Raw genomic sequence first — 15,830 nt, 5'->3', positions numbered from 1 at the left:
TCCAACAACTCGACCTCATTAACAGGAGGTTCGTACTTACTTCTACGCACATGCCTCCTGACGAGAACTCTGCCCGAGGTAGCCGCCCACGTCGGCACGGAATGACCACTGGTCGAGCGACGCTGGTATTGAAAAAGACGTCCGTGCGGTGTAACATTGGTGGTGGTACGCGAGAAGTTACGGATGGGGTGCAGGGCATCAGAAAGCATGGGCGTAGGAACGTTTCAAAAAGTGGGAGGGGGCAACCTCAGGGTGTATTCAGGAGCTATTTCTGGAAAGCGAGCCCGATGACCCAGGGGGGGGGAGGGGTAAGGATGGAGGTTGTTGCCGCTCTTTATTCAAATGGCATGGCTGTTATGCTGGATACGCATATAGAGCTGTTTATCACTGGTGCACAATTTTGCCTATTCGACTCATGTGCCATTTGGCAATAAGGCTATCCAGCTTCCCTAGGTTATTCGTCCATTTTAACATTGTCTTTCCTGGGGAGGCGAAATTCCACGAGTGGTTAGGCATTTGGGGTCATTAAGGAAACATCCGCCGCCACAGTGTAGATGCCGAAATACGGCCCGGATATAGGCTGGTGAGAATTTTGAGAGCGGATCGATGGCTCTCAGCACGACAGATTTTTCATGCGCTTCCACTTCGCTGGCTGTTTTTCAAGACATACGAATTGTCGCAGCATTTTAGGCGGAAACAAATTCGGGAGCTTGAAACTGCTAGAAACAATGTGACAAAAGCCATGAAACTGGAGTTTCTTTTAAGAATCAAGCCACATAAAAAGGACAATCTGTCATATGTTGCTTATCTGGGCCCTGCTCCTGTCCGCCGTCGGTGGGCACTGTTCTGGCCCGGATGTATCCCGCATGACTGACTGCGAACTGATCGTATGGCTGCCTTGTTGCATACTTTTGGACCAGCGTTACTACCACATGGTGTATGGAACACCTGTTGGACACCTGTAATAGTACCTTTTTCCGACTTATATTAAATCACACCACACCATCGCAAAAAGCATTCGGGAAGCTATCTGCGCTAGGCATGAATTGGCCCAACGGACACTTCATTGCCCATCATGCAATGTATACGAGTTGATCTGCTTTTGTGTGTAGACAGGGGCGCAGCCAGAGCCTTGCCAGGGGGGAACACAAGATTGACAAAGGCCCATCTTATGGTGACCCGCCCCCCAAAAAAAGAGAAATATCCCAGATATGGCTTACTTGTTTACAAGCGACAGGGTTTTCTTCGTGTTATTGTTTTTGTTTTGCCTTGCAACCAGAACAGAAACCAGGAGCTACCGTGAGCTCAATTCCGTCTGTATTTTGAGGCCAATAAGCCGCAGAAATTAGGCGTTGAACGACTGCATGGAAGAAATCACCGGCGCTTATTATAATCACCGGCGCTTATCGTGATCACCGGCGCTTGTTATAATCACCGGCGCTTATTATAATCACAGGCGCTAATTTACATCGTTAGTTGGCTCTTTCTAAACCGATAACATTCAGAAGCTTTGTCAATTTTTTTATATGGGTTCTACAGACATTGAGGACATCGCGAAGGCAGATTGTAGATCGATACGTTTGATCCAAATTTGGACATGAAAATTTGATTGCAGATCGAGTGGTCAACAATATGTATTACATGGCTAAGCCATGTTCGCCCGAAAATGTTCACCATTCAGTCAGAGTCGATAAGTGATACAATTTATGGAACGTGTTTTTTGAACATCCACGTTCGCAAATCTTACCAACAAAAACCTCGACCCCAGGCGTTGCAGTCTCCATGGTCCGCGGAGCATTAGTCCAGTAGCTAATACTTGGTCGTGGCCCACCGGTGGACGAAAATGCCGACACTTCTGGAATGATCATCCTTAGACACTTAAATCGACTAATAAGACAAGTTATGTGACGTAATTTTGAGCATGCACACTCGAAAATTTTAGAAACACCAACCTCGACCCCAGGCGTTGCAGTCTCCGTAGGACGCGCAGCGTCAGCCTAACGCCTAATTCTTAGTTGTGGCCAACGGGTGTACAAAAATGATGGCGTTTCTGAAAAAGTATCCTTGGAACGTTCACGGCATCAGATCTTACATTTATTAGGTAGTCTGAGCGCATATTTCACGTGTGTGATTTTTAGACTGATTAAAAGAACGGATTAGCCCCTAAAGCACCGCGAAGTGGAGCTGAAATCTGGTGGTTGAAATGGAAGAGTAAAGGTAAAATCTCTATTTTTCGTGTTTTCGCAGCTATTTATCTGTCCAGAAGACAGATTAACACGGCGTTCGCCGTCTGGTGGCGCTTGCAGTGGCCGAAACTTTTCGATTTTACGGAAGTTGCAATCCAGACCATCTTGGTTTTTGCTCTTGAAGTCGGGGGCGGGCATGTTCAAGCCTGTGTGTAATTGTTTCAATAATACATTCTGAAAAAAATGAACGTTCTCAGGCAAACACGACATGACCTTTGTCTTTTTTTTATCCATTCCGACCCGTGCTTTTCAACAATAATGAGAGCCCCACGCTACCCAACAATAATGAGACCCATTATTTTCTTCCGGGCAGGGGGCCTCTTGAGTAGAATACCAGGGGCACACTACCGTTTCCGATCAAGGGCTGAAGGGCCATTCCATCCCATCGTGAAGCGTCTTTTGGCTATCATTCCGGTGGCACGGGACGGGATCTCCTGGTCGATCCAGAGGCCATTAAAAGGATAAATCCTATCATATTGTCCCCACCCCTGACACGGGAGGCCTTCTGACCCGTGCAGTTAGCCCGGATCAGCACAGGAACCCTCATTGACGCAACAACATCCCTGGTTACCGTAGGTAGTCCGACAGTTGACACATAGACTCCACTTGCGTGTTCTTCTGTGTTCTTCAGAGATATTCAGTTCTCCCTGACCGTAGATTGTAGATGAAATGGGTTCCTAATTTGTATTAACATGGGTTATCCATGGTCGTCTTAAAATGTTCAAGATCCTGTCAAAGCTAATCACTGATAAGAAAAGTACGTAATATGGTGCTGAACATGTTTGCTCGCAAGTGATAGCAACAACAGCCTCGACGCCCGGCGCTGCAGTCTCCAGGCCGTGCGGCGCCGGCATTGCGGCTGTAACACTATCCAATGGCCAATGAGCAAACGAAAAAGACGGCCCATCTTAAAGGAGGTGCCTGGTGAACTAGGTAAATCGGCATGCATGTTTGATGTAGTGCAAAAGTAAGCCAAATGCGACCTTAATCTGAAAAGTGGGGGGGGGGGGCAGTTAACATTGCTGGCCTCCCAACTTGAAAAGTGGGGGGCCATGGCCCCCCTGGCCCCCCTGTTCCCACGCCCATGTCAGAAAGGACCTCTTCACATTGTGAAGCTTTTAGACCGCGCGATCGCAGCACCAGAGATACGGCCCTCCAGATAGCACCGTTGTACCGCTCTACTTCGCCGTTCCCTCGGGGATTAAAAGCTGTCGTGCGGGTGCACGCTATTCCGCGACTGTGGAGAGAAACTGACAGCTCCGCCGGCCTGAAGGCCGAGCCACGGTCGGAATGCACGTAGGCAGGCATGCTGAATATGGCGAAGAGGCGGCACGAGCAGCCAATGACAGTGGCACATGTCAGATCGGCGCACGGAAAAGCTAACGGAAACCTTGCAAACTCGTCTGCAATAACGAGCATGTGTCGATTTCGAGACAGAGCGGAAAGCGGCCCCTTGAAATCGATGTGCAGTCTTTCGAAATGCTGGGTCATGACCGGGGGGGGGGGGGGAGGTGTAGCGATTGAGTCTGTTACCGCTCTGTATTCAAATGTCACGGTTGCCTTACTACATATGTATCTAGAGCTGTTTCTCACTGGTTCACAATCTCGCCTATTCGACTCGTCTGTGTCATTTGGAAAATAAGGCTATCCAGCTCCCCAAGATTATTCATCCATTTCAACACTGTATTTCCTGGGGAGGCAAAATTCCACTAGCGGATAGGCATTTTGTGCCATTGAGGAGGTACCTGCCTCATCAGAGTGGATGCCAAAATACAGCCTGGACATAGGCTGTTGAAAATTTTGAAAGTGTATCGATGGCTCACAGTGCGACTGATTTTTCGTGCGCCTTCACTTCGCTGGCTGCTTTTCAAGAGATAAGGCTTGTCGCAGCGTGTTAGGCGGAAACAAATCCGTAGGTTGAAACTGACAAAACAACTTGGCAAAAGCCATACAACTGGAGATTCTCCGTTAAAAACCAAGCCACAGAATGAAGGTCCTGTCATATATTTCTTATTTGGGCCCCGCTCCCGTCCGGTTGTCGGCGGCCACTGCCCTAGTCCGTCTGTCTCCCGCATGACTGACCGCATTGATCGTATGTTTGCTTTGATGCATATTGCTGAATCAACAGTACTACTAATTGGTGTGTAAAACATATGTTGGACACCTGCAAAAGTACCTATTTCCTTTCCTTACACCACACCACCCCAGAAAAAACTTCCGGTAAGCTGTCTGCCCTAGGTATGGATCGGCCCAACGAACATTTCATTGCTCCTAATTCAACGGAGACGACATGATCTGCTTTTGATTGTAGGCAGGGGCGTAGCCCTAGCGTTGCTGAGGGGAACACAGTGCTGACAGAAGCCCCTCTTTTGGTGACTGCCTAAAAGTCCCGAATATAGTTTACTTGTTTACAATGCGTGCAGCTTTCTTCGTTTCGCTCTTATTTTTCCTTGCAACCAGAGTAGAAACCTCAAGCTACCGCGCGTCTTGTTATCTGTTCGTTCCCGCCTTCCTAGTTCCGGATCACACACACGACACTCCACAGTCGGCGTCTGCATTTGAACTGTCCCACCGGAGTCCGGCGGAATCGCGCCAAGGTACACGGTGGCGCACAAGGCACAATAGCGATGTGGGAGAACTTGCTCCTAACTTGGGGACGCTATACATTTAACACGAGACATCACATGACATCTCCCCCCCCCCCCCCTTAACAAAGGTAGTCAGCGAGGCGCGCTGGTTGATGACGGGTGCTCTGCGAACGTCGGGGAAAAGCCGGACGGTCGCCAGGATCCGCCAGAGCGGCGTTGGGACCGGGCGACAAATCTGGTCCGAGTGACGTCACGATGGTGTCGTCGCGGTTGGGAGATATCGAAGGACCCACCAGCGTAGCACCATTTCCATGATGTCTGGCGTTGATGTTAGCTGCGTCCGTGCAGCACGAGCGACGTGTTTCCTGTTCTTCCGGAACGTTCCCGCTGGTGCTGTCGCCCAGTATGTTCTGGATCCTGGATCCGAGGCAGTGACGGTACCGGAGCGTGACCATCTCTTCTCTTGGTCTGTCTTCAGCAGGACTTGGTCGTCGTCTCTAAGAGGTGGCAGGTCACGCGCTCCGTGACGCCGATCGTAAGCAGACTTCTGTAGCTGCTTTGAACGGTAGTCGCGTTGCTTGAGCTTGGCGTGGCTGACCACCCGTGGCTGGAGCTGTGATTCCAGCACAGGCAGTCACGTCCAAAGTTTTCGGAACATCAGCGCCTCAGCAGGGCTGACCGCGGTTGCGGAGCATGGTGTGGTTTTCGTCAGGCCTGCACCTTTGGCAGTTGTGACTTCATTCAGTCTGGACACCAGGGCCATCCTGACAGCAGCATCTCTGGCCAGGGGGTTGTTGGCCATTTGGCCCTTCACGACCACCACTTTAAATGAGTAGGTCTGGCCTTTATGCAGGGTGGTGGCCCTGAACTCACCCACACACTGCGGTTTTCTTCCAGCGCTGGTCAGGCGAGTTTGCGGCTTGGTCAGGGTTGGTGGCTCCTTCATTGAGCCCCACACATCTTCAGTTATCACTGACACCTCAGTTCCAGTGTCAGTTTTGAAGGTTATGGGGCTTTTGTTAATGGTCAGAGGAATGAGCCAGGACTTCTCGTCATTTGTCCGGGAGTTCACTGCTCCCAATAAATATTTTGGTGTTTGTTCACTCACTTGGGTTTCAGATTCATTGTCTCCAGTCACTACTTCTTGTACTACGCAGCTGCGGCACACTACTGAGAAGTGGCCTAGCCGTCCACACTTCTTGCATGCCTTCCCATTCGCTGGGCACCGATCTCCAGTGTGGGTGGTAAAGCCACAGTGATAACATGGCTTTTTGTTCTCGCAGTTTGGCTCAGTTGCTTTACCCCATGGCTTGCTTGTCTGTGCCTGGTTGGTGGGACATCTGGGTCTGGCTCCATTGTTGGCACGCATAGCGCACACCTCAGGTTCCCTTCCACACAACACCTGTTGGTCCTTTTGGGCTGACTCTTCCAAGGTTGCAATCTTAATTGCCTTCCGCAGCGTCAGATCAGGGTGCTTCAGGAGCTGCATGACAGTTGATGTTTCACTGAGACCCATGCACAGTCTGTCCCTAATCATTTCATCCAGGTTTGGGCAAAATTTGCATGTGGCAGCCAGGGTGCGGAGAGCTGAGACATACTGCAGGACAGTCTCACCTGGTTGCTGGGCTCTGTTATGAAAGTTGTACCTTTCCACAATTGGGTTCTCTCCTGGGATACAAAACTTGTCAAACTGATCAATGATCTTCTCTAGGTTCTGGGCAGCTTCTTCCTGCTCCCAATCAAAATGGGAAACCGCTCTTGGGCGGAGAGGCCAGCGCGGTTGAAGAACATTCTAATTTTCACTTTTTCTGGCTTTCTATCGAGCTCATTGGCATCGTAGAATTGCCAGTCCTGCTTCCACGTGCGCCAAGCACTAGCAAGGGCTGGATCAGCCAGATTCAACTCAGGGGGCTTTCTGAATGAAGACATTGCAATTGGTTCAAGGCGAAACTGACGCGGGCCACCCGGCACCTGTCAGAGGGAAGTAACAGGTCAGTACATAGCTGCACCTTCTCTCGTCACAGAATAATGTCGGAATACCTCAGCGGCATGCCGAAATCCCTTATCGGTTTGTTATCCTTGGTCGCCGAAATCACACATCGGCCCGCCGCAATTCCCCATCGGCTCTTAATATTTTGTTGCCGGAATTACACATTGGCGAGGCGGAATTCCTTATTGGCCTTAACGCCTTCTGGTGTCGCAGTAATAATTCTAACAACTCAATGACCGAATTCACTGCCGCTGCTCAGTGTCAGTTACAGGAGGCGTTCATACTGTCCAAGGTACACAATGTCCAAAGGTACAGAATGTCCTAAGTACGGAATGTCCAAGGTACATGAGAAATAACTTTCAAAATGGCGCAGAGTGGAAAGGGCACGTTCCATAATGCGCAATGTACAGAATGTCCAAGGTGCAGAATGTCCAAAGTACAGAATGTCCAAAGTACGTATTGTCCAAGGTAATGTCCAAGAACCAGAGCTCCCAAAATAGTTCTTGGAGCGGCCGCCATGGTGCGAATAATCGCTCTTATTAGTAGGCAGCGTTGCTCCGCCCAGCGTCGGCCGCGTGTATGCAGTCGACGCCAGTGCGAACACTACAAGCATGCGGTTGGTGGGTCGCATAGCAACGGATTCATTTCCCACGGCGGTGTAGAGATGGTGTAGGATGCTGTTGGTAGGCAAGGCCGCGCTCGACTAGCAAGTGATCGTTGAATACGATACGGGTACCGTGGAGTGGGGCGTTGGACACGCGCGGAGCTGCGGTGAAAGCGTCGCAGCGTTGCCATTAGCCGGCGTGGAACTTGTTTTGTGTCTGACCGGGGGCGTGTTCGCTGTTTGGTCATATCTATATGCAACTAGAACCTTTTGTTGCAACTGTTGCTTATTCCAAGTGATCGCTGTCACGTTTTCACCACAATTGGCCCACAGAGTCCAACGGAGTAAACCTTGCAAGAAAGGGCAAAGTATGGATCTCAATAATGCATGATTCCTATCGGGTTAACAGCCTGTTTCTGATCATTTATCACTGGGATCTAGATCAAAGGTGTAACATATTACAAAGCATGCTACATTACAATCATGGGACATGGTTCAATGAATAACCATTTGTGGTCAAGATACCGCATATGTTACCTTTTAGAACAATTAGCTGGTGCATCAAGAGATTGGTCGGGACTTTTCATTGATGTGGATTCCCCACACCAATTTATTGAGTCTGGCAGGGAGAGATAAGTTGGAGATAGCCGCCAGGAGATATAAGTTGAGGAAAGGCTTTTCCAGGGAGCTTCCTGAACAACATGGGTCTCCTTTCAGAGCGGGTGGGGCTTCCAGGCCGGGTCCCTGTGAAGCGGGCACCGAGGCATGTGACACGTGAGTCCTCATTAAACTGGACAATGCATTAATATTCATGTAAATCAATGTCGACAAGAAAAATCCAGAATAGGGGAGTGCGTTAATTTTAAACTGTGTTAAAGTCGAGTTTCAGTGCGTCAACGTGACACCGGTCAAGCGGTGAACTGGTAACCCTGAATGGGAGCCAAACGCATAAAAATACACCCAAGTTGTCAAAACATGGCTGTTGTCCTCTATGGCTGTCCATTCACTCACCCGAGCCAGTAGCTCATAAAGCAACGAAGCAGTTTCGCCACTAACGAAGCAGCAACGGTGAACTTGTCTCCCGAGCTGGGAAAGATGAGAGAAAAGCTATGTTCGGAAGGCTTAATACCCGGAAGATCTATACGTGGAATACGCATACTCGTATTGCCCACGGTCAGGAGACTTCAGGAGGACCTTCTACTCCCCCAGACGAGACTCTTAAAGGAAATGGGCAAATAGCGAATGTGGAGTGCTGAGAGCGAATAACGGGGGGACTCAAACCTACCCACACTGTCACATGCGGGCTGGGCAGCACGCACTAACTGATTGAGCTACGGCTGCGTTTCTGCTACTTAGAGTCTCACCAGTCCAAAAGAATGCACTAAGTAACAAGTCATGAGATCCCGCCAGGCTGAGAGGTGGCTGTACACACACACACACCGCACGCGCGCGCACACACACACACACACACACACACACACACACACACACACACACACACACACACACACACACACACACACACACGCACACACGCACACACGCACACACGCACGCACGCACGCACGCACGCACGCACGTGCGATTTTTTCTCACAATTATGAAATATATGCCACAAACACAAGTACGTCAGTACACCGGAAGACACATGGCTACTCCAAGATTCTACGCCAGTTTTTCCAAAATACTATGACAATTCAACAGTTCCAGGCCGAACACTTGGTCACCCGTGACTAATTTATCGCAAAACGAGTAACTCAAAGGCCTGTGAATGGTCGCAACTGGTGTAAATATGTGCAGATCCTGACAAGAAAAAGTCTTAAAATAATCAAGCATGCAAGCTTCCATGTCCTCATATTAGGCAAACGGCACTATGATAAGGCTTGCACGAGACATCGATGGCTAGGCCGGAAGGTTCCGATGGACTGTATCACAGATCAGAAAGCAATTCGCTACAGGAAATCAGTGTCCAAATCAATCATCAGACAACTATTGCTGAACTATGTTATTGACAACATTATATATATATATATATATATATATATATATGTTATATGTATATATATATATTACCTGAACAACAGCGCTAACAATAAATATTTCACGATGGTGCTTGTGAGTTAATCATCTGTCAAAGTTTACCAATACGCAGCGATTAATATATCCTTGGTCCACGTTGTCTTATGCCGTTCCTAGAATGTGCACTTAAAAGTTGACGTATATTATGATGTGTGCCATTGGTGCATGTATGTCGATTGCTTGCTCCCCCCATTGTGAGCGCACGCTCTCCGTAGACATGTGTCCCCAGGTGTTCATTAAAAAAGCCTGAGTGCCATGCATTGTTCCTCTCACATATAACTTCATTGGAAAAAGATATCAAGACAATAGGTGTACGTCCTGTGTGTACAGAACCATACACCATATATTGTGTATTCTGCTCTATTCTGTGCATTTTACTTTTGGTCCATTGAGACCATGGGTGTAGGAACGGGGGCCCATGGGACCATGGCCCCCACTCTTCAAGGTGGGGGGCTAGCAATGTTAACTGCCCCCCTCCCCCTCCACTGTTCAGATCAAGGTTGCATTTGGCTAACATTTCTACTACATTTAACATGCATGCCATATTACCTGGTTCACCGGGCACCTCCTTTTAGATGGGTCATCTTTTTCGTTTGCTCATTGGTCATGTCCTAGTGTTACAGCCGCAAGGCCGATGCCGCTTGGGCCGGATACTGCAGCGTCGGGTGTCGAGGCTATGTTGCTATGACTTGGGAGCGCGCATGTTCAAAACCACACCACGTAGTTTTGTTATCAGCAATCAGTTATGACAGGACATTGAGCATATTAAGACGAACATCGGTTAGTCATATTAATACAAATTAGGAACACCATTTCATCTACAATGTATATTCAGGGAAAACTCAATATCTCTGAAGAACACAGAAAACACAAAACTAGTCTATGTGACAATTATTGGACTATCTGCAGTGATCAGGGATGTTGTTGCATCAATGAGGACACACCCTGAATGGACCATGCCCTTTTATTTTAAAAAGAAAAAATTCGCGTTTGGAAAATTTTCAATTTTGACTTTCAGAAACAAAACCATGGAAATTTGCGCGCATCAAGAATACTGTATGTTTCCAGCCGTGCATTAATGTTTTGCTACACGTCATTCGACGCGTAATCGCACAACAAACACCATGGTGTAACTTAAAAAATTAACGCAGGTATAGTTTTTAAGTTATTCGAAAGAACACTCTCAAACAGCGCTTGATGCAGATTTTGCGATTCCTGCAGAAACTGTCTCGAGGCACAAAAACACTTGCCGCTGCATTTACACACTAAATGGATCATGCGCTTTCCTTCTAAAATAAAAACAATTGCGTTGGGAAAATTTCCAATTTTTAGTCTCAGAAACGAAACCACAGAAATTTGCGCGCATCAAGAATACTGTATGTTTCCAGCAGGGCATTAATGTTTTATTATTAGTCATTCGACGCGTAATCGCACGGCGAACACGATTGTGTAACTAAACAAATTTACGCATGCATAGTTTTTAACTTATTCGAAAGAACACTCTCAAACAGTGCTCGATGGAGATTTTGCAATTGCTGCGGAAACTGTTTGCATGCACAGAAACACTTGCCGCTGCACTTACACATTAAATGGTCCATGCCCTTTCATTTTAAAATAAAGAAATCGCGTTTGAAAATTTTTCGGACTTAAGTCTCAGAAACAAAACCATGGAAATTTGCGCGCATCAAGACTGCTGTACATTTCCAGCCGTGCATTAATGTTTTGTAATAGATCATTTGACGCGTAACCGCACGGCAAACACTTGAGTGTAACTTAAGAAATCAACGCATGTGTAGTTTTTAAGTTAGTCGAAAGAACACTCTCAACCAGCGCTCGATGCAGATCTTGCAATTGCTGCAGAAACTAATTGCATGCAAAGAAATATTTGCCGCTGCAATTACACACCAAATGGACCATCCCCTGCTTTCTAAAGTGAAAAAGTCGCGTTTGGAAAATTTTCAATTTTTAGTCTCAGAAACAAAACCATGGAAATTTGCGCGCATCAAGAATACAAAGTGTTTCCACCCGTCCAATAATGTTTTCTTTTAGGTCATTGGACGCGAAATCGCACGGCAAACACGATGGTGTAACTTAAAAAATTAACGCATATATAGTTTTTAAGTTATTCGAAAGAACACTCCAACAGCGTTACATGCAGCTTTTGCGATTGCTGCAGAAACTGTTTGCATGCACAAAAACACTTGTTTCTTCATTTATACACTAAATGGACCATACCCTTTCATTCTAAAAAGGAAATAATCGCGTTTGGGAATTTTTCCATTTGCAGTCTACGAAACAAAACGATGGAAATTTGCGCGCATCACGAATACTGGATGTTTCCAGCCATGTGTTAATGTGTTATTATGGGTCATTTGACGGGTAACCGCATCGCGAACACGATGGTGTAACTTAAAAAAGGAACGCGTGTATGGTTTTTAAGTTATTCGAAAGAACACTCGCATACAGCGCAAGATGTAGATTTGCGATTGCTGCATATACTGTTTGCATGCACAGAAACACATGTTGCTGCATTTACACATAAATGGACCATGCCCTTTCATTCCAAATTGAAGAATTCGCGTTTCGAATTTTTCCATTCTTAAGTCTGGGAAACAAAACCAGGACATTTACGCGCATCAAGAATGCCGTATGTTTCGAGCCTTGCATTTCTATCTTATTTTAGGACACAGAAACACTTGCCGCTGCATTTACACACTAAATGGAAGATGCCATTTCATTCCAAATTGAATAAATTGCGTTTGGAAATTTTTCAATTTTTTGTCTAAGACAAAACCATGGAATTTTGTGCTGATCACGAAAACTGTATGTTTCAAGCTGTCCATTAATGTTTTAATACAGGTCATTCGACGCGTAAGCGCACGGCGAACACGATTATGTAACTTAAAAAGTTAATGCATGTATAGTTTTCAGCTTGTTCGAAAGAACACATTCAAACAGCGCTCGATGCAGATTTTCCAATTTCTGCAGAAGCTGTTTGCATGCACAGAAACACTTGCCGCTGCATTTACACACTGAATGGACCATGCGCTTTCATTCTAAAATGAAAAACTCGCGTTTAGAATTTTTTCAATTTCTATTGTCAGAAAGAAAACCATGGAAATTTGCACGTATCAAGAATACTGCATGTTTCCAGACATGTATTAATGTTTTATTATAAATCATTCGACGCGTACTCGCATGGCGAACAAGATGGTGTAACTTAAAAAGTTCTTGTTGTTCATTAGAGTTTTCGGGCGCGTCGACTGCAGTGGTCATTTTGCGCCCATAACTATGATGTTACTTAATTAGTACGGTGTGAAAATGACTTGAAAATCAATATCTTTTAAAAACGAAAAGAGCTGTTTGGGACCAAGAAAGGAGGAACTGTCACCAAGCACATCGTTTATCGTCAGGGTCGAAGCCTGTGAACCAAAGTGACGTCGTCGTTCTTCGAAGAGGCATGGACATGATATAATGACATGATGGACAGTCAGGACGGCACCACACCGCTGGCATAGGGGTCTGTCGGCTCCATGTAACAGATGGCCATGGGTGGCATAGGTATGCCCAATGCGCAGCCTGCATAAAACCACCTCTTCCCACCGCACACTGCGAGAGCATGACGACCACAAGCCCAACTCTGTCTTTATTGCCCTGAGCTTATTGCCCCCCACCTGGTCCCAACAGCGCTGCAATCTGCTTCTCAGGAAGGTCTTGACTGCCGGGTAAAAATCTCTAGCAGGGATAGGCAAAAACCGGGTATATGGTGCAACCGCTGCTCGCTTAGCAGCGGCATCAGCCAGTTCGTTGCCCACGATACCGACGTGACTAGGGATCCAGCATAGTGCAACTCTCTTTTCAACCCGATTCAATTGTGTCAGGCGTGATAAAATGTCCTGTAAAAGGGGACATGATGGATAAAAAGACTTCAGTGCAGAGAGACTGCTCAGTGAATCTGTAAAAATGGCGTGTGAAGATTCTTCACCCACTTCGATGAAACATATCGCCTTGGTGATTGCAACTAATTCCGCCGTAAAAACTGACGAGTGGGCCCGTAACGAGAACGATCGAGTGACGGACCCGCAAACGAAAGCACAACCCACGCCATCCGAGGTTTTGGATCCGTCTGTGTATGTCAGGGTATATCCTTCATAACACGCCAAAAGCTCAACTGCCCTGGATCTCAATAGGTGTGGTGTGACGTCTTTTTTCCTAATTTCCGTAAGCGAGGTGTCAATGAAGGGTGTGGTCATTTGCCAGGGAGGAGAAGCCAGGCGGCTTACTTGCCTTACACCCCGAACAGGAATTCCGCTCTCAAGCAATAACGCTCTCATTCGGGAACCAAAAGTTAAAGCGTGCTGCTGCGGCCCATGACGAAGAGAACTTACTGCAAACCGCGAAAATATTGCAGAATATGTCGGGTGAAGTGGGAACTGCCGCAGCTTCAAGGCATAACGCATGCCAAGCATTTTCCTCCTCGTCGAAAGTGGTGGTTCGTGTGCCTCCGTTAAATGGCTGACGGAAGGTGATGTGCGAAACGCCCCAGTAGCAATGCGAATGGCAGTATGGTGGACGGTATCAAGAACACGCTTGCTGGATTCAGACGCGCCATCATAAACAAAGCATGCATAATCCAGTTTGGAGCGGACGAGGGAACGATATAAAAGCATAAGCGTGCTTCTGTCTGCCCCATACGATGTGCGAGACACACACTTTAGTATGTTGAGAGATTTAAAGCATCGATCGCGCAACATTTTAAGATGTGCGTTATATGTAAGGCGGCGGTCAAAGTGTATCCCAAGATACCTGGCCACGGCCTTATTTGGAATAGAGCGACCATATAGACGGATGCTCAGATCATCACATCGCTGGCGACGACAAAAATGCATCGCAACGGTCTTGTCGCCTGAAAAACGAAACCCGTTCATGTCACCCCATCTTTCAACGCGGTCCACAGCCAGCTGGAGACGCCGCTCCATCGCTGGTGCTCTCGCTGCACTGGTCCAAATAGTAAAATCGTCAACAAAAAGGGCACGTCCGACCGACTGTGGGAGCACATCACAAATATCATTTATCATAACTGCGAACAGTGCAACACTTAACACGCCGCCCTGGGGCACGCCGTTTATTTGTTCGTACCTGTCGGAGAGGACGTTGCCGACCCGAACACGGAAGTATCGTTTGGCTAAAAACCTTTGGAGAAAAGCACCCATATGGCCACGTATACCATATTTAAAGAGCTTTTGAACAATACCATGGCGCCATGTGGTGTCATAGGCGGCTTCAATGTCGAAGAATACTGTCCCCATATGCGCTTTTTCTTGAAAAGACTTGCGAACCGTGGTGTCCAGTGTTAAGAGATGGTCCACCGTACTACGGTTTTTCCTAAATCCGCACTGCGAGTTACTAAAAATATCGTTGTTCTCTAAAAACCAAGTGAGTCGCACGTTTACCATCTTTTCCATGAGCTTGGACAGTGATGACGTCAGTGAAATGGGTCGGTAATGAAGAGGGTCCAGCCCACTCTTCCCCTGTTTTAGGATAGGCACCACAACAGCTTCCCGCCAGGCCGGAGGGAACTCACCTCTTGACCACACCCTATTGAAGGCCGCCAATAGTGCACGACGTGCACACGGAGGCAGATGTCGGAGCATCTCATTGTGGATGTCATCAGGACCTTCCGATACACTACGAAGTCTTCCGATTGCCGACTCCAACTCCACCAAAGTGAAGGGTTCATTGTACGCCTGTGGTTGCCTTGTAGAAAAGTTCACTACGGTTTTTTTCGGATTGTGCTCTTTGCCGTAAAAACTGTGGGCTCATGTTTGCACCCTCGCTACGGTGGGAGAGTGCTCGGGCGATCCCGTTAGCCACATCCAACGGATGAGTCACCACCTGGCCGTTAACATGTAACACAGGAAGTGGCACGGATGAAAACTGCCCGGAGATACGTTTGATCCGAGCCCACACCTGCGAAGTTGGTGTGAATCGGTTGAGCGTGCTTACGTACATACGCCAGGATTCACGTTTCGCTTCTTTTATCGTGCGGCGGGCGAAAGCCCTGGCTTTCTTAAAGGCTACTAAATTCTCCAAGCTACTTCTGGCGTCAAAAGCTCGGAAAGCACGTTTGCGTGCGCGAATTGCGTCACGACACTTCTCCGTCCACCACGGCACAGGAGTGCGACGAGGAAATCCAGAAGTGCGCGGGATGTAATCGCTAGCGCAATCTAGAAGTCTGTGAGTAAAATCCTCAATAGAGGGTGCCACCCTCACACCTCCGTTCTGACATAATGTCTCCAGTCGAGCCTCAAACTTTCTCCAGT

Source organism: Pollicipes pollicipes, unplaced genomic scaffold (genome assembly GCF_011947565.3).
Source record: "Pollicipes pollicipes isolate AB1234 unplaced genomic scaffold, Ppol_2.1 Scaffold_3087;HRSCAF=3621_pilon_pilon_pilon, whole genome shotgun sequence".
Taxonomy (NCBI): Eukaryota; Metazoa; Arthropoda; class Thecostraca; order Pollicipedomorpha; family Pollicipedidae; genus Pollicipes; species Pollicipes pollicipes.
The sequence above is the reverse complement of the archived record's forward strand: the minus strand, read 5'-3'. Positions refer to the sequence as shown.